The 18,779-nt window shown below is 35.1% G+C and overlaps 2 long non-coding RNA genes across 2 annotated transcripts; one reads left to right on the top strand and one right to left on the bottom strand.

Annotated features, from left to right (window-relative positions):
• Window positions 1–14,288: 14,288 nt before the first annotated feature.
• LOC112767410 (uncharacterized) lies at window positions 14,289–15,679 on the top strand. Its single transcript, XR_003184896.2, has 3 exons — window positions 14,289–14,681; window positions 14,992–15,087; window positions 15,492–15,679. It is a non-coding gene; the product is annotated as an uncharacterized lncRNA (long non-coding RNA).
• A 459-nt stretch (window positions 15,680–16,138) lies between these two features.
• On the bottom strand, window positions 16,139–17,655 carry LOC112766507 (uncharacterized). Its single transcript, XR_003184404.3, has 2 exons — window positions 17,298–17,655; window positions 16,139–16,520 (listed from the first exon to the last, which is right to left on the bottom strand). It is a non-coding gene; the product is annotated as an uncharacterized lncRNA (long non-coding RNA).
• Window positions 17,656–18,779: the final 1,124 nt, after the last annotated feature.

The raw sequence follows: 18,779 nt of genomic DNA, 5'->3' as shown, positions 1-18,779 counted from the left end.
TCAACCTCAATCTTGGCATATGCCGCGTTCACCAGAAGCCTCCGTGCATGCTTGCCCTTAAAGGTGAGGGCAAAATTGGCTGCCACATGTCAAACACAGAATGCACGATAGGACGCGGGTGGTAGCCAACCTCCTTCGGGAGCCTCCAGTGCGGCCTTTATTCCATTGTGCCGATCCGATATTACTAAAGTGCCCGGCTGTGGAGTGACGTGCTGGCGGAGGTGGGATAGGAAAGACAACCATGACTCGGCATTCTCACCCTCCACAAGTGCGAATGCAACAGGTAGGATGTTGGAATTCCCATCCTGAGCAATCGCGACGAGCAAGGTCCCCCCTCCCCCCATATTTCCCGTACAAGTGGGTACCATCGATGCTCACCAACAGCTTGCAATGTCGGAAAGCCTCAATACATGGTGGAAATGTCCAAAAAAGACGGTGGAAATAGGCATGGGCTTCATCCTCTTGCCCCCCCCCACACGCACAGGACTCGTCCTTAGCACTGCAACACTACCCGGCATCGTCATCTGGACACCAAGTACCCATTGTGGTAACTCGTTGTATGACTCATTCCAATTTCCGTAAATCTGTGCCACGGCCTTCTGCTTTGCCATCCAAACCCTTTTGTAAGTCGGTCTAAAACTGAAATGTGCCTCTGTCGCATTCAGAAGTACCTTGATACACACGGCAGCATCAGCTCAGGCAGTATGAATGCTGAGATCACATGATAGTCAAGGCTCCTGTGGTCACTCGATATCGACGTGGCTAGACAAGTATGAGGACCATTGTACCGTTTTCCTCCCAAATCCCTTTGCGCTAGTGAAAATTGATCCGAATACACCATGCGCGCCCATTGCCAAACTCCTTGCACTTCTCATATTATTTGCGATAATCAGACTCCACCACTTTGTACTAAACCCCGCGTCGGATCCTATAGGTCTTCACACTTAACACGGTCTCCTCTTTATCCTGAAATTGATGACAAACCTGAAACTTTGTTACCCCTCCAGCATCATGTGCGCCTCTGGCACCAAATCCAGCACGTTCTCTAGGAATCCCCTGCTGTCTCATGGCATCCAAGTCCAAACTTGAAAAATGCAGGGGATACTGCTGAGTCCCGGAACTAGACCCTCCACCACCCCAACTGGATTGCTCCCTGCTATGTCTTCACTATTCTCATCGGCAATTATGTCCGACTCCATATCATCATCCTCATCCTCATCCAGCAATAGATCGTCTACACCATTCGATGCGAAACCATGTAATGAAACCGGTACCATATCAGTAATACCTACTTCTCTGTCACCACTGCGGTTTAGATCCACTGCGAAGGACAGGGACGCAACCAACACAGCCTCAGGCGCAATCACATGCATCAATGACGAGGCACCACTTGGCTTCAAAATAGAACAGGCTGCCGTTGTAGGAGCTTGGGGATTCCAGTTCGAACTGGCTGAGTGATGAATGGATTTTTGATGGTATAGAATTTCACAAATGAATTCTCTATATAGTGGCCAACAATCCTCCTGGACCCATCTAATTGAGCACTACTCCAACCTTTATATCTCATGTTTGATGCATCAACCATAATGAGCCTTGATTTGCAACGCCAACCACGAAACATCTTTCGCTTACGCTTCATCCCACAAAGGATCCTAAGTTGACCATCCGTTTCAAGCAAGCCATACTCAAGTGGGACAATAAAGCTAATAGAGATGAATTTTACCCACTCAAGTGAAGGAGTAGATGGCAACCTAGGCAAAGACAACTCCAAGGGTTTTGATAAAGCGTATTCAATTCCCATCCTCCTTTTTCTAAGGATTTCCACCTCTTCACAAGACTTCTCAATTATAATCCTTTGTTCAACAATTTTATATAAACCTTTTCTCCTACTCAAGTCATAAATGGGAGGATAAGAAAAATTTACTTCCACATTGCTTTCCATCTTGTTGGGAGAAGGTTCTTCATGCTCAAAGGATTCTTTACCACTAAGGTTTGATGCTTGATCTTCATCACCAAGGGAACTCACTTCTTGCTCTATCCCATCCAAGTCTTCATATGGAATATGTCTTGGAAGGTGTGTACTTTCCTTCCTAGCATCAATTTCAATCATCTTGGAGGGGTTTTCTTCAATTCTAGATTCCCATGGAGGCTCCGCATCTCCTAAGTCTTCAACCAATTCTTCCCTTTCTTCAATAATTATAGCTTCCTCCAATTGTTCCAATACAAAGCAACTTCCCTCATTCTCCACCAATCTCTCTTTCATGTTATGCTCTTCATTTTATTCCCCACATGTAGCCATGAGAGTTCCTTGAGTGTTCAAGCATTGGGATGCTAACCGGTTTACCACCTCATCCAAGGCGGCCGTGAATTGTTGCACATCCCTTTTCATTTCCTCTTGTCCTTGAACAAGAACATCAAGGATGTCATCTATTGGAGGTTGGGGTGGATGGAAGGGCTCATCAATTTGGGGGAAGGGTTCATAGTAGGAAGGTGGTTCTTCTTGGTAGAGTTGTGGTGGTTCAATAATTTCCACTCTTTCCACTTGTTGCACAACACACTCCATGGTTGCTTGAAATTGATCCAATGCTTCCTTGAGACGATCCCTTGACTCTTGTTCCTCTTGGATAATATGATTAGGATCATGTGGCTCTTGGATCAATGGATATGAGTATTCTTCCATGGGAGGTTGTGGTGGAAAATAGTATTCATATATTGGAGGTGGTTCATCTTGGTAATAATATGGAGGAGGTGGCTCTTGAAAATATTGATGTTGGAATGGTGGTGGCTCTATATGTGGTTCATATTGCTCATATGGTTGTTGGTAGGATGGATATGGATTAGGGTCATATGAAGGTGGTTGGTGAAAAGTGGCTTTTGAGTATGGTTGAGGGTTATGTTGAGGGTATGGCTCATAAGCATATGGTGGTGGTTCTTGAAAGTCACAAGGGAGTTCACCATAGCCATTAGATTGATATGCATCAAAGAGTGGCTCTTCTTCATAGTGTATTGGTGGAGGTTGTTGCCATGAAGATTGATCATGTGCATGTGGCTCTTCCCACCTTTGGTTATCCCATTCTTGATACACATCTTCATTGTAGCCCCCATTATCTACAACATAGTTGTAATCACACTCATAGCCAAAGTGAGAATTCATGATAGCAAGAGAAAATAAAAATAAAATCAAATAAGAAGCAAGAAAATTAAATCCTAAAAACTAGTAAGAACTAACAAAGAAGCAAAAGGCAAACATATTCATAATATTCACATATATACAATAACCAATAACATAACACCATTGCAATTCCCCGGCAACGGCGCCATTTTGATGAATGGATTTTTGATGGTATAGAATTTCACAAATGAATTCTCGTTGCAAGTATAGTTTCTAAACCAATCACTAATCCTTTCATACAAAAAGTTGTTTGTCACTAGTACAAACCCCTAAAATTTATAAACCGAAGTATTGGACCTCGGGTCGTTCTCCCTAGGAATTACAATAAAGTGTCTTGTTATTGGTTATGAGTTATTTTGGGGTTTTGGATAAGAAGCATGAAAAGTAATTGGCAATGAAAATAAACTAAAAACTATAAAAGGCTCTTGGAAAGGTGTGAGAACTAGAAGTCCTATCCTAGTTATCCTTCTCAATTGTGATGAGAATTATTCATTGCTACCACTTAGTTAACCCTTACTAATTAAAGGAAAGTCAAGTGGATGAATTGACTTGAGCCACAAGTCCTAGCCAACTTCCAAGGAAGGACTAGCTTTAGTGCACTCCAAACCAATTAGCAATCTCTCCAATTATCAATCAACAAAGGAATTAGATAACTCAAGTGTCACTAATTACTCTACCTAGGCCAAGAGGAATAAAATCTACACTAAAACTAAAAGAGACATTTCAACAAACACGTAAAGTGCAAGAGGAGTAAACATTATTAAATGCAAGAATTAAAGGAATCTACAATTACAAAAACAAGAGATCAACAATAGAAAAGCAAAGAAGACACATTTATTATGAACTACCTCTTATTGAATTGGAAGAATGTAGAAGGAACAATACTAGATCTATAACAAAATACAAGAACAACATAAAGGAAATTGCAATAAAAGAATGGAAGAAGAATGAATGTAACTACAAGGAATTGAGATGTAGAAGTAGAAGAACATGAATCTAAATCTAGACCTAAGAACTAAACCTAACCCTAATTCTAATTCTAGAGAGAAGTGAGAGCTTCTCTCTCTAAAACTCTAAACTAAAAGTGATTAGTGGTTTGAAGTGATGATGATAAGTCCAAAAGTGATGCCTTCCCCTTAATCCTTCATCCTTTTATTCCTTTCCCTTAGCAATTTGGCGCCAAAAATGGGTTCAGAAAACCTCTCAAATCGCCAGGCACGTGTTGCATTTAATGAGGTCATGTGCCATCATCGGCGCGTGTGCACATGGTATGCGTGCGCGTCCTTGGCCTGTTTCGCAATATGCGCGCGAGCGCCTTGTGCGCGTGCGCGTGCATGGCTCTGATTTTGCTTCTTTGACTTTTAATGCTTCTCTCCACTTGTATGCTTCCTTCCTTGCTTCCTTTGATCCATGCCTAGCCTATTTCACCCTGAGATTACTAACAAACACATCAAGGCATCTTATTGAATCAAAGAAGAACTAGAATTCATCAAAATAAGGCTTAAAGAGCATGTTTTCACACTTAAGCACAAATATGGGAGAGATAACAAAGTCATGCTAATTCCTAGGCTAAATGTGATAAAAGGTTACCAAAATACTCTAAATTCAATGCAAAACAAACCGTCAAATTGGGGTTTGTCACTGAGCTGGAGACCACATCCACAAGCTTGGCCAACAACTCAGGGGTCTTCACCTCGAAAAACTGCCAGCGATAATGGAATAGAACTTCCAAATCTTCGTCACTCCCTATTACGAATGAATCGTACTTTACGTCATTCCGCAAAACTGAGATCGGGATTCTATAGAACAATTTCTCAACCTGTTTCACGCCTTGCGACCCCAGTTTCTGGATTATATAATTCAAGAACTTAGTGAAGCTAGTTGAACGTTTCAAAAAAAGACTCAGGAGATCCTTATCAGTAAACTTAATTCCTGACCGTATTTTTTTCTTAATCGACCCTCTATAGTGCACTAATACTAGAAGGCTCTCCTCACTAGCTATTGTGTTTTACTCTCATTCATAATTGACGTTCATACCATATTTATAGAGGTTGTCCTCCTATTAAATCTAATCAGCCCCATTCAAATTATATCATGACACTCTCCTTCATAAATCGAAATAGCATAGTTCGAATTACAATGACCACGTGAAAGCATAAATTGAAACGAGCTGTTTAGATTTAGTAGGATTCCATTATAATTGTATATAAATCGAAACGGTTCATTTAGATTTACTACGGTGCTATATAAATCAAACATAGCTGTTTCGATTTATGAATGAATCTAAATCTACCCCAACTGTTTCGATTTATATAAAAAAGCTGGTGTGGGTAATTCACGTACCATTTTTTATTTTGGGTAAATAGCGTAATATTGGTATTAGTTTGGTTTAATAAAGTCATTTACCCTAAAAATTAACTACTAAAATAGAATATATATTAAAATATAAAATTTATATTAAAAATAAATTAAATTACATATGTATTTATATATAAATATATAATAATTAATTTTAGTATACAAATAATATTTTTTAAAAGAGTAAACCACTAAAAAGGCACCCGAATAATTTTGTTGCTGACAAAGACACACTCAAATTTTATTATCAACAAAAATGTTCTCAAATAATTTTAAAACACGATAAAAATGCCCAATTTAATGTATTCTCAAAAAATGCTTTAAAAATAAAATTTTGATGCGATTTATTGCAAGTATGATTAGAAAAATAAAATATTTTTACCTTTAAAATTTGATGATTTTATGCTAAGTATATTTTTCATATTTTTTTATCAATAACTAATAATATTTTTAAAAAAATAAAATAAAATATAGAGATTAATTTTTATCTTTTTTTTGTATGTAATTTTTTTAAATAATTATCTAAATATTTTTATAAAATTTTAGATCAAATACATAAATAATTTGTTAAGTATAAAAATCATTTATTATTTATAAAAAATTAATATTTTTGGATATTTTTATTATTTTTTAAATTATTTAAAAATATTTTTATCAATAATAAATTTTGAATACATTTTTATCAATAACAAAATTATTTGAATATATTTTTATTATTCTATTCTTTTAAAAAAAATAAAAGGTGTGCCTTTTATTGTCGGACTCTGCCTTGCCTTCTCAAAGTACACGTATTTCAATATGACCGGATAGTGTAGGGAGCATAGGCTAGGATAAAAGCTAAAAAATACATGCTTTTTGTTAAGATAAGTATATGATGTGGATGATCATTAATATGGACGGTTGAAGTTTTCAAAGAAAAAAAAACTTAAGATTCTTACGAAAACTAGCTTTTAATAAAGGTTAAAAAAGATAATCTTGCACAAATATAAATAAGGCTTCATAGCCTGAGATATGAGATACACGGCAACAATAAAATACAAAATATTTTCTCTCTCTACGTGCAATATATAAAGTTCTTCTTTCACTTTTCTTTCATATACTATAACTATAATATTAGTAAATATATATAGATTACTTATATTATAGCGAGATTAGAGCATATTTATATTTCTCTATTTTATATTTATTATATCTTTCTTATTTATTTTATAACAAGTTATCAGCACGAGACTCTGATAAAATTTTTAGGAAGACTCAGGTAATAAATTTTCATTATTTCAAAACTCTCTCATCTTGAATTCAATGCTCTTGATATATCTGAAAATAATTATTTATCATGGATATTAGATGCTGAAATCCATTTTGATTCAATGGATCTTGGAGATACCATTAAGGCTGAAAATAATGCATCCCAGAAGGATAAAACCAAAGCCATGATTTTTCTTCGTCGTCATATTGACGAAGGATTGAAAAATGAATATCTCACATTAAAAGATCCTGAAGATCTTTGAAAAGACCTTGAAGAAAGGTATAATCATCAAAATACGGTGATACTTCCTCAAACCCGATATGAATGGACGCACTTGCGTCTACAGGATTTTAAATCCATAAATGAATATAATTCGGCAATGTTTCGAATCACCTCACGAATGAAATTATGTGAGGAAAAGATATCTGATAATGATATGTTAGAGAAAACTTTCTCGACCTTCCATGCCTCAAATGTGCTCCTGCAGCAACAGTATCAAGAAAAAAGATTTAAAAAATATTCTGAGTTAATTTCTTGCCTTCTTGTTGCTGAACGCAATAATGAGTTATCACGAAGCGCGCCTAGTTGCCGTCGCCCCATTTCCTGAAGTAAATGCAGTAAATTATCCCAGAAGAGGTAAATGGCAAGGTTTTAATAACAAGAAAAATTATGGAAGAAAGAAGAATTATGTTCAAAAGAGAGGATTTCACCAGAAGTGGGATAAAGAAAGAAATATTGGGCAAAATAAATCAACAAAGGATAAGTATTTTCGCTGTGGTGGAAAGGGCCATTGGTCACGTACCTATCGTACACCAAGGCACCTGGTTGATCTTTATCAAGCATCTTTGAAAAAGGATGACAAAGGAAAAGAAACAAATTTTGTTTCAAATGATGTTGAAAATTCCACCACTCATTATGATGTTTCTGATTTCTTTGAGGATCATGAAGGAAATATTAGTCATTTGATCAATGATGGAATAGTTTAATATATGAGATTGTTAAGTATCCATGTAAATAAATAATGTAAAGAATTTATTGTTAAGTTTTATTTTCTATATATTTAAGTTTTAAATATGATGTATATAAATAATAAAATATTAATGTTTATGAATTTTGAAATCATTAAATGTGTTAAGTTTTAAAATAAAATTTTAGTATATGACATTATTTTTATGTACAGTGTTTCTTAGAAAAATAATTCCGATCAAGTATTCAATTTAACTGTGCATACTACTCATTTTATTATTATTTGTCTTTGAAGAGAATGGCAAGGACATATAGTGAAGATGTTTGCCTTGCGGATAGTGCAAGTTCGCACACCATTCTCAAAAGTAATATATATTTTACCCATCTTGTGCCAAAAGAAGAATATGTTAATGCTATTATTAGCTCAAGCAATGTGATAGAAGGCTCTGGAAGAGCTATAATTTTGTTTCCTGGAGGAACAAAATTCATAATAAATAATACACTATTGTCTACCAAGTCTCTAAGAAACTTGTTGAGCTTTAAAGATATTCGCCAAAATGGATATCATATTGAGACTATGAATGAGGGAAATCATGAGTACTTATGTATCACAACTCATGATTTAAATAAAAAGGTTATATTAGAAAAGTTACCCTCACTTTTATCTGGGTTATATTATACTAAAATTAGTACAATTGAATCACATGCCATTGTAAACCAGAAGTTTACTAGCCCAAATAAATTCATAACTTGGCATGATCGATTGGGTCATCCAGGAACAACCATGATGCAGATAATTATTGAAAACTCCCATGGACATTCACTAAAGAATCAGAAGATTCTTAAATCTAGTGAATTCTGTTGTGCTGCATGTTCTCAAGGGAAGTTAATTTTAAGGCCATCACCAGTAAAGATTGAATTTGAGTCCCCTGAATTCTTAGAAAAGATTCAAGGTGATATATGTGGACCTATTCATCCACCATGTGGATCTTTTAGATATTTTATGGTCATGATAGACGCATCTTCGAGATGGTCACATGTGTGCTTATTGTCTTCTCACAACCTGGCGTTTGCAAGATTACTGGCTCAAATTATTCGATTAAAAGTACAATTTCCAGAAAATCCAATCAAAATAATTCGTCTTGATAATGCTGGTGAATTTACTTCCCAAACTTTTTATGTTTACTGTATGGCTAATGGAATAAGTGTTGAACATCCAATAGCTCATGTTCATACACAAAATGGGTTAGCAGAATCACTTATTAAACGCCTCCAATTAATTGCTAGACCCTTACTTATGAGAACAAATCTCCCAACCTCGGTTTGGGGGGCATGCTATTTTACATGCCGCAGCACTTATTCATTTGAGGCCAACGAGTTACCATCAGTTTTCTCCTATGCAATTAGCTTTTGGCTAGCAGCTAAATATTTTCCATTTAAGAATATTCGGATGTGCGATATATGTTCCCATTGCACCACCTAATCGTACCAAAATGGGACCCCAAAGAAAATTAGGAATATATGTTGAATATGATTCTCCCTCTATAGTGAGGTATCTTGAGATACAAACTAGATATGTATTTAAAGACCGATTTACGGATTATCATTTTGATGAATCAAAATTTCCAACATTAGGGGGAGAGAATATGCTTCCTAAAAAGGAATTTAATTGGAATGCATTATCGTTGATGCATTTAGATCCTCGATCACGACAATATGAACTAGAAGTTCAAAAAATTATACATTTGCAACGAATAGCAAATGAATTGTCTGATGCATTTTCTGATACAAAGAGGATAACCAAATCTTAGATACCAGCGAAAAATGCCCCAATTCGAATTGATGTCCCAGTTGGACAAATTGTCACTGAAGCAAATACACACCAGAAGCGTGGCAGGCCTGTTGGTTCCAAAGACAAAAATCCTTGAAAGCGAAAAGCGGTAAATACTATTCCTGTCGAAAAAGACATAGTAAAGACACCTGCAGTTGTCCAAAATTCTGATATAGTTTTAACGCCAGAAGACGTTCATGTACCTGAAAATTGTGAAAATGACGAGATCTCGATAAATTATATCTTTACAGGAGAGAAATGAGACCGAAATAAGACAATTGTCAATGAAATATTTGCATATAATGTGGCATTAAATATCCTGCATGAAAGTAAGGATCTTGAGCTAAGATCAGTCGAAGAATGTCGACAAAGAAATGATTGGCCAAAATGGGAAGAAGTCATGAAGGCTGAATTAGACTCACTTGCAAAACGTGAAGTCTTTGGACCTGTAGTCCGTACACCAGAATATGTAAAACCTGTTGGATACAGGTGGGTATTTGTGAGAAAACAAAATGAGAAAAATGAAGTTGTGCGCTACAAAGTCCGACTTGTGGCACACGATTTTTCACAAAGGCCCGGCATAGATTATGAAGAAACGTATTTCCCTGTGGTGGATTGATGGGTGGAAAAATGCCGGTTAAGAATTTCTAAAAATTATATTTTCTAAACTGCATTGTGCGTACAGTCTTAACCGATGAAATTTCCACTATCAATTTAAAAGATGTCACAATTAAGAATAAATAACTAGGAGTAGAATTCCCAGGTCGTTTCCCAAAGAGTTGACACAATGGTGTAAATTATTGATTAGGAATTTTCTGAGTATTTTTAAAATTGAGAATGAGAAAAATTAAATAAGCAGAAATTAAAGCAATGTGTAATGACAAGAGGTGTTATGTATTTGAAATAAAAGGCCTTGGCTAGGAGAAGATTAATTGAAGTTTCTATCCTTGTTGATTTTTTCAAGTATAACAGTAAAAGGTCGTTGCTTCCACTTAGTTATCCTCTAACTAATAAAGGAAAATCAAGTGGATCATACTAACTCTGATTCACAAGTCCTAATCACTTCACAGGGAAGGATTAGAGTTAGTGAAAATTAAGTTAGCCAGCAATTTCCAATTACAAATTAATACTTGAGTATTCCAACTCAAGGGTATCCAATTAATCAACTCCCAAGCCAAGTTGAGAGCTTTAAATCAATAACATAAATGCCATTTTCAAAAACATGGAATAAGAATAAATAGATGACATGGTAATTAAAATTAAATTAATAAAAGCAAATTTGGAGTTGATAATTAATTGAAGAAAATCAAACAAGTAATGGAATTAAATATAAAAATAGTTCATTGCATTAATAAATTCAAAATTAACAATATCCAAATATGACCACGAGCAATTAAATGGAAAACAAAAGAGTAGAGTAAAAGAAAGGCAAACTATAACGATGAAGACTTCAATCGAAGGTAGTAGCAACTCTCTCAATATCCAATCCAAAAGCCAAAACTAAGAATCCTAAGAACCCTAGAAGAAACACTGTTTTTCTCTCTAGAATTCGAAAACTAAACTAAAACTTAGTGAAAGTGAATGTTTCTTGAGTCTCTCCTTGCCCTTGCCTTTAGTCTATGTTTTTGGGATGAAAACTGGGTCCAAAATAGCCCAGAAATCGCCCCAGCGAGTTCTGATAAGTGCAGCACGTGACGCTCTGTCACGCGTACGCGTCGGCCATGCATACACGTCGATGGTCATCTGCGCTTGTCACGCGTACGCGTCAGTCATGCATATGCGTCGATAAATGATGCGCCAATTCACGCGCATGCGTTAGTCATGCGTGTGCATCGATCATCGCTGTTCAACTCCTTAGTTTCTTGTGTTCCTTCCACTTTGACATGCCTCCTCTTCATCCTTTAAGCCATTCATACCCTGTAAACCTGAAAACACTTCACAAACACATCACGGCATCGAATGAGAATAAAGAATAATTAAAAATTAACAATTTAAAGGTTTAGAAAGCAAGTTTTCAATCATGGAACAAAATTAGGAAGAATTTGTAAAACCATGCAGTTTGTATGAATAAGTGTGCAAAGAACTGATAAAATCCACTCAATTTAGCACAAGATAAACCATAAAATAGTGGTTTATCATGGATGCGATAACATTACATTATTTGGTTAGTTTATCTATATATCATAAACAGCATATGCATTTAATGGATGTGGTAACAGCCTACTTATACGACTCATTAGATCATGATATCTATATGAAAGTCCCTGAAGGACTAAAGATATCTAAACCATCCAATGAATATTCACAGGGATTATACTCAGTCAAATTGCAAAGATCTTTATACGGTTTAAAGTAATCTAGACGAATGTGGTATAATAATCTTACTGAGTATCTGGCCAAAAATGAATTCAAGAATGATGATATATGTCCATGTGTTTTTATAAAGAAATCTGCATCTGGATTCATTATAATTGCTGTGTACGTTGATGATTTAAATATCATTAGGACTCCTGAAGAGATTCCAACAATTATAAAAACTCTAAAAGAAGAGTTTGAGATGAAAGATCTTGGAAGGACTAAATTTTGTCTCGACCTGCAGATCGAGCATATAAAAAATGGGATCTTTATTCATCAAACAACATACACAGAGAATATCTTGAAGAGATTTTATATGGATAAGTCACATCCATTAAGTACCCCAATGATCGTAAGATCTTTGGATGTGAAAAATGATCAATTCCGTCCTAAGGAAGAAAATGAAGATATCTTTGGTCCTGAAGTACCATATCTTAGTGCCATTGGAGCACTAATGTATCTTGCTAATAATACACGACCCAATATATCATTTGCTATGAATTTACTAGCAAGATATAGTTCCTCCAACCAGAAGACATTGTAGTGGAATAAAACAAATATTTCGATATCTTCATGAAACGGTTGATATGGGATTGTTTTATCCCTATGGATCCAAGTCACAACTAGTTGGCTATGCAGATACTGGATACTTGTCTGATCCACATAAAGGGAGATCTCAAACAGGATACCTGTTCACATATGGTGGAACAGCGATATCATGGAGGTCCACGAAACAGACGATTGCAGCAACATCTTCCAATCATGCTGAAATACTAGCGATGCATGAAGCTAGTCGCGAGTGTTTTTGGCTCAGAAGTTTGATCCAATATATTCTGTCATCATGTGGACTGATTGATCATAAGATAGCTCCAACTGTTCTGTTTGAAGATAATACAGCATGCATTGCTCAACTTAAAGGCGGATACATCAAAGGTGATAGAACAAAGCATATTTCTCTCAAATTCTTCTTCACTCATAATCTTCAAAATCAGGGGACAATTGATGTCCAACAGATCCGCTCAATTGACAATCTGACAGATTTATTCACAAAGTCACTCCCAAAATCCTCCTTTGAAAGATTGGTGCATGAGATTGGGATGCGCCGATTTCAAGACATTAAATGATGTTGACAAGAGGGGGAGACTGTACTCTTTTTTCTTTGGTCAGATTTTTTTTTCTATTGGATTTTTCTTGACAAGGTTTTTAATGAGGCAGTCCCTATCACAAAGGATATTGTACTCTTTTCCTTCACTAAGGTTTTTTTCTACTGAGTTTTTCTTTAGTAAGGTTTTAATGAGGCAATAATGCTAAATGGTCATCCAAGGGGAGTGTTAAGATAAGTATATGATGTGGATGACCTTTAATATGGGCGGCTGAAATTTTTAAAGAAAAAAAAAACTTAAGATTCTTACTGAAAATTAACTTTTAATAAAGGTTGAAAAAGATAATCTTATACAAATATAAATAAGACTTCATAGCTGAGATATGACATATACAGTAACAATAAAATACAAAATATTTTCTCTTTCTACATGCAATATATAAAATTCTTCTTTCAATTTTCTTTTATATATTATAACTATAATATTAGTAAATATATATAAATTATTTATATTATAGTAAAATAAGAACAATTTATATTTCTCTATTTTATATTTATTATATTTATTTTATTTATTTTACAACACTTTTATGATTTTCAGGTTAATAAAGCACATATGTTTTGCATTGCTTTTCAATGCTCTTGTGTCTATCCACATACTACTTTGGAATCATATTTTTTATTGAGAGAAAAATTTTCTAAACAATGAAAATCATTTTACGTCGACTCTTTCTATTACCTTTGGTATAATATAACGGACACAAATCTTTTTATAAGTTCAATCAAATTAGTATAAGTTTAAGAAAAAAAATGTGCGTGGATTAATATTTTTTTAACATAAAATTTTTTGTTAAAATATATAAAAATTTATTGACATAATATAAAATTTTTTGTACATAATATATAAATTTGGTGTTAGTTACGGTACGATGATAAATTCATACGCCATGTAATAAGTAGTAATAAGCCATGTGGAATTTATTTTTCACATCAACATTTAATTTTTTCTTTTTTAAATATATATTATATCACCACTTTTACTATTACACCCTTTTTAATTAAATAAAAATAAAAATATATTTTTTATTTAATTTTATAAAAAGTCTTAAACATCCTTACTTTATTTAATTAGACAAAAATATCTTTTAAAATTAATCAAATTTTAGAATTCAATTAATTCTAATTTTATAATTTCAAATAATTTAAACAACAAAACAAAAACATATAAAAAAAACCAAAAATCAATCGGTTCTTCATCTTCTCCAATTCCCCTAATCATTCTTGTCTCTCTCTAAAGCAAAGCAAAACATATTCAATTCCCTTAATATCATTCGTCCCCCTTCTCCATTCTGAAGCAAAACAGTGAAAGTCCCAAACCAAAACAGCAAAACCCTAGCCCTAGGTTCTTTGCCGCTGCCGTCCCCTGTCTCAGCGCTTCCGCTTCTTCTTCTTCCTTCTGTCTGAAACCCAGGTAGCACGGCATGTCGTCCCCATCTTCACTAGCTTCTCTGTCCGTGGCTTGGAGCAGCTTGCCATCGGGTCACCGCTTGCCGTCGTGTCGCCGATCGCTGCCAAAACTGGGTCGCCAGTCGCTGCCGTTTTGGGTGCAGCAAAAGCTCTTGGTCAAATCAAACCTCTTGGAGTTGAGGTCAGTAATTTATGTCATTGTTCATGAATTTTTCCCCTTTGTAAAGAACGAAATTCAATTGATTGATTTGCACATAGTTTCATTTGTACAAAACTAAAGGAAATTTTTTTATCTCATTTCTTTTCTTATTGTACACTTTCGAGTTTTCTATTGCATTCCATATTGCATATGAAATTTCATTCTAGTTTCTTTTGGAATGTTTAGTTTGGAGTTGCTGGTGAATATTGTGAGTTACTGTATTTTGTGGTACAATTGCTAATTATGATTAATAATTCATGCTATGCCCAAGTTTAAAGTCCTGCATATGCAGATTCATTTTGTAGTTGCAGCTTGTGAGAATATGATTAGTGAAAAAGGTATGAGGCCTGGAGACATTGTCACAGCTTCAAATGGAAAGACTATAGAGGTGAGGGTTTATTTGGTTATAATCACAACTTACTGTACACGTTATTGGAACATAGCATTTGTTACATTTTGATCCTGTTTCAACTATTACATTGCAGTCTTCTCATCTTTTCCCTCCAGAAATCATATATTTCTTATATTGAGAACATTTTTTGTGCTTCTTGAATGTTTAATTTTAATATTTGGATGCAATGTATTGGTCACTTGAATTATCGTGTGGCAAACCTATTGTAGAAATATCTGGTACAAATAAATATTTGTGTAAAACTGGAAATCAATGATTAGAGATTTTGTCCTCTAGGATCAATATAATTAAACATGTATAGTAGTTTTTATTATTTTTTTATTATAATATTACCATTTGAGATCATTTACTAAGAATTTGATGTTGGGTTTCTTTTGTAGGTTAACAACACTGATGCGGAGGGTAGGCTTACCTTGTTATGTAATAGAAACTCTGTTTTGTGTTGTAAATGGTTTGGTTTAATTTGACCAAGGTCAATTTACATGTATGAGGCATAAGCTTTGCACTATTATCATGAGTGCCAACAGATACCAGAAAAAAAAATTAAAGCAAAAAAGCTTTTGCAAAAGGGGTTTCAACATGTTTTACTTGATACATGTGTCAATGAATCATTTAAATTTTCAAAACTTAATCCTTGACCAAAATTACAAAAAAAATGCCACTCGTCACAACAATCACTACGATATGAGTGAATAAACATACTCTTGATTCAGTTAATTGCTTGTTGCAATTTATGTTATTTGATAATAATTTTCAGATTATTTAGTAGAAACAGAAGAAATAGAATATGAGCATACTTAATATGCAGAAAACAATTTCAGTTACATTTCTGTTTTATGATGGTTGTGAAGAAAATTATTCCTGAGTGATCTCAGGACTCAAGACTCATTCTATATAAATTCTAAACTGCATAGCCATAAGGATTATTACAATATTTTATTTGAAAACAATTGAACACATGCAGATTCTACCAGTAATATCTCTAGAGTAATGAAAGTTAACAACTATTGGTTCTTCCTGCTATTACTTTTAAAAATTTAAGCAAGTAAACATCCTTGATATTATTTAGTAGATACACACAACCCAGAACCTCTCAGAAAATGTTGTAAGAGTTGTAAATAATATTAACTGCAAAAATTTTACAACTATTCAATAGTTCTACACTTCAGGAATAGTTGGTAAAGATGGCAGCCATTTTCTGCAGCCTCAATATACAGGACGTTCCCATAGTGCTTTCTGCATGATTAAATGAACAAAAGTTCTCTTCCTTATATAAAGAGCTTTAGGTCAATTTTTTGGTTGAAGGTCTTCTTAACGTGCATGCCATCACACAAAAAACATGTGGTCTAGGATTGATGCATGGAGAGAAACCCACTGAACCAGTGAACCAGCAATCAGAAGCAATTTTCCTAAAGAATGAACAACAAATAAAACAATGAACACTGAACCCAACAATAAAACAACCAGCAACAATGAAATTAATGAATCAATAACGAGGTACTAAAAAATGTGTAATAACATGTTTGGTTTCATGTTTTAAAGTCCTAAAATCAATAAAGGAAAAGGATCACTAGCTCATAGAGTTCTAAAGCATGCAAACAAAACAAAACACCTAGTATACTCTAGAATAGACTAGAAGGAAGGATGAAAAAGACCATTGAAAATAATTGATTTTCATACTGTGGCCTATGATTCATCCATGGAGAGTTCTAAATATATGGTCTTCAAACCAAAAACAGCTTTCCAGATATCATGATCAGTAAATACAACTTTGCTTGCTAACATCCATTCCATACAGTGGGAACTGAAAAAACAACTATTCAGGCTATGCCGTAAACAATACATTGAACAATGAACAATGAACAATGAACAACAATCAGAAGCAATTTTAGTAAATCAACAACAAATAAAATCAGAACAGAGAATAAAAATCTAACAACCCTCAACCAAAAAATCAAAACCAACAACCCTAAACCTGTGAACCAAAATATACAAATAGAATTGAAAATCATGAATCAGAATTAACCCTAAACCCCTAAATCAAAACAGAACAAAAAGTTTAGAATTAAAAAATAAAATCAGAAGACGATGGAGTCTTAGCCAAGTATTAATTATAAATTAGAATCAATAAGAAGACTAAACCAGAATTTAAAAATAAAAATAGAATCAGAACAGAAAAAACAAACATGAGGCTTAGCCTCCATTACAGAAGACGATGGAGGCTCGGTGGGAACTGGGGTGGCGCTGCTGGGAAGAACGTTCCTGGGTCAGTGCTCGCTGGCGACGCTGGGGGCTGCTGGGAAGAACGCTGCTACCTGCTGTGTCGGTGCTCGCTGGGAACTGGGAAGAAGGCTTCGGTGCTGGCGGCTGGTGGGATTGCGACTCTGCGAGGGCGAGACTGAGAGCAACAGAGAGCGACTGCGAGATTGTGCGAGGGCGAGACTGAGAGAAGAGAGCGAGAGAAGCTAGGTTTAGAAATTGGGGTGGAGGGGTTATGTGACTTTAGGTCACGACTTGGGGAGTTGGGGTGGTGTTCGCGTTTGGGGTCTGGGAGGGGATATGGGTTGGTTTTTTAGGGTTTTTTCATAAACCGGTTCAGTTCAGTTCGGTTGGAGTTTTCATGGTCTGAACTAAAAACCGAACCGAACCGCAATAAAAACAGCATAACTTATTTTTTTCGGTTTTTTTTATTTTTGGTTTATCCGGTTTTCAGTTTTTTTAGAACCTTGCATTTTATGAGCTTGGGGTGAGAAAGGAGCAGAGATTACTCCTGAAGTGAATATGCGTTGATCCAAAACTATGATAGGGGAGTGCTGCGCGTTTTGCCGTTTTGGAGTGAGGGTTGGGTAATGGTTAGGGTTCAATCCAAGCGACGCCGTTTTTGGATTTTTTGCAAAAATTCAAAAAACAGGCCCAGTCTCGGTCCCAGTTTGGTTCGACTGACCGGTTTGACGGCCTAATATCAGTTTTTCAAAATGACGGTTGTAGCATCTGTCCGAGTCGTTTTCTCTATCGGTTCGCGGTTTGACCGGCCGGTTCGCACCGGTTTTCAGAACCTTAAGAATGAATACAGGGAGGAAAGTTAGGAACGAAAGGGGGAGGGGCACAGCACAAAGCAACGCATTTTTTGTTTTCCCCTTATTCAAAAAATTGGCCGGTTCAACGGTTCAATTATGGTTTTTGAAATTGGCGGTTTTAACATTTGTCTGAGTCATTTTTCGCAGTGGTTCACGGTTCAACCGATTCGACCGGCCGGTCCGAACCAGTTTCCAGAACATTGATTAAAACCATTCTCTTATGTTGTTTTTATTTTAAATTGCTTAATATAAATTATACTTTCTATTTTTTTATCAGCTTGATTTCACATTATTTCTGCATTTGTTTCTTTTCTTTCTTCACATGAATTGAACAGTAAAATTGAACTCAATAAAAACTGCAATGTTTGATTTAGAAATTCTTTTTCTTAACAGTATATTTTAGTATCAAATTTTCAATTAAGGCGCACATGCTTTTTCCTTTTATTTCTTCCTTATAATATCTCCTCCTTAGTATCAAGTTTTAGTTATCCTCTTGTACAGGCGTCTAGCATCCTTACAGTGCGAGGAAGCATGAACTCAGCAAATATGGGAAAATGAGAAGATGGATAGTACCCATCAATATTATCATTC

The sequence above is a fragment of the Arachis hypogaea genome, chromosome 17 (genome assembly GCF_003086295.3).
Source record: "Arachis hypogaea cultivar Tifrunner chromosome 17, arahy.Tifrunner.gnm2.J5K5, whole genome shotgun sequence".
NCBI classification, from domain to species: Eukaryota; Viridiplantae; Streptophyta; class Magnoliopsida; order Fabales; family Fabaceae; genus Arachis; species Arachis hypogaea.
The sequence above is the reverse complement of the archived record's forward strand: the minus strand, read 5'-3'. Positions and strand labels throughout refer to the sequence as shown.